Here is a 1,607-nt window from a genome sequence, read left to right on the forward strand (position 1 = left end):
AATTGCAAAGTTTTGCGCCCTGATGCCCCTGGGCCGGATGGTGCGCGTTACAAATAAATAAAATACAAAAATAAAAAATGTACATAAGACAACAAAACATCAGGTCAAAAGTTACTTAAACAGTGAACAGAGTGCAAATCGCTACTGTCGATGTATAGCGACAGGGGTAAAAAATAAACGATTGAGACAAATATACAGAATGGATTTGTGTATAAAACAGTGTAGAAACATTGGTAACACTGTTACCACGAGCAACAGGCCATTCAGGTCTGCTGGCACTTCCAGAGCACTTCAGGGCCATTGGGTGCTGGGGCATGGCACCAGCAACAGGCCATTCAGATCTACCGGCACTTCCGGAGCCCTTCAGGGCCATTGGGTGCTGGTGCAGGGCACCAGCAACAGGCCATTCAGGTCTACCGGCACTTCCAGAGCCCTTCAGGGCCATTGGGTGCTGGGGCAGGGCACCAGCAACAGGCCATTAAGATCTGCCGGCACTTCCAGAGCCCTTCAGGGCCATTGGGTGCTTGGGCAGGGCACCAGCAACAGGCCATTCAGGTCTGCCGGCACTTCCAGAGACCTTCAGGGCCATTGGGTGCTGGGGCAGGGCACCAGCAACAGGCCATTCAGGTCTGCCGGCACTTCCAGAGCCCTTCAGAGCCATTGGGTGCTGGAGCAGGGCACAAGCAACAGTCCATTCGGGTCTGCCGGCACTTCCAGAGCCCTTCAGGGCCATTGGGTGCTGGCGCAGGGCACCAGCAACAGGCCATTCAGGTCTACCAGCAATTCCAGAGCCCTTCAGGGCCATTGGGTGCTGGGGCAGGGCACCAGCAACAGGCCATTCAGGTCCACCAGCACTTCCAGAGCCCTTTGCGGCCATTGGGTGCTGGGGCAGGGCACCAGCAACAGGCCCTTCAGGTCCACCGGCACTTTCAGAGCCCTCAGGGCCATTGGGTGCTGGGGCAGGGCACCAGCAACAGGCCATTCAGGTCTACCGGCACTTCCAAAGCCATTCAGGGCCATCGGGTGCTGGGGCAGGGCACCAGCAACAGGCCGCTGCCAAAGGTCAATTGTATTGGGGGTTGCACAGTCTCATCCAGTGGGTAGCGGCACCCAGCTCCCACCTCCTTGCTTTCTGTGGTCTGCGGGTAACAAATCAGCCATACCATATGTGGTGTCCTTGATGGCACCTGTTCATGTTCAATCAAAAAAGGGTTCTAGCTCCGAAGCAGGGCAATTGCTCCTGTCTGTCAGCTCGGCACTTCAGCATAGGCTGGTTCATGTCAGACGGCCAGTTCCAGCCACAACAGATTTCCTAGGCCATCAGTATTGTATCCGTAAGCAAGAGCTATTCCTTCGGAAAGGTCAACTAATCATTCCCAAATCACTGGAGGGGACTAAGGGGCTGCACCTTTGTTATTTTGAGTCGTGCAAACCTCTTCAGCCAGCATTCCGCTGTGGTCCATCCACATGTTCACTTCCTTCAGGCGGAAAATGTGTCTTTCTGTCATGTATTACTTTCAATCTAGCCGGGTACATGAGCATGTATTTGATGCCCGTTTGTTAGGCAGAATTATATGCAGTACCCTTTGGGAACACCACACACAATT

Source organism: Ambystoma mexicanum, chromosome 1q, assembly GCF_040938575.1.
Source record: "Ambystoma mexicanum isolate Mex_15411 chromosome 1q, UKY_AmexF1_1, whole genome shotgun sequence".
NCBI classification, from domain to species: Eukaryota; Metazoa; Chordata; class Amphibia; order Caudata; family Ambystomatidae; genus Ambystoma; species Ambystoma mexicanum.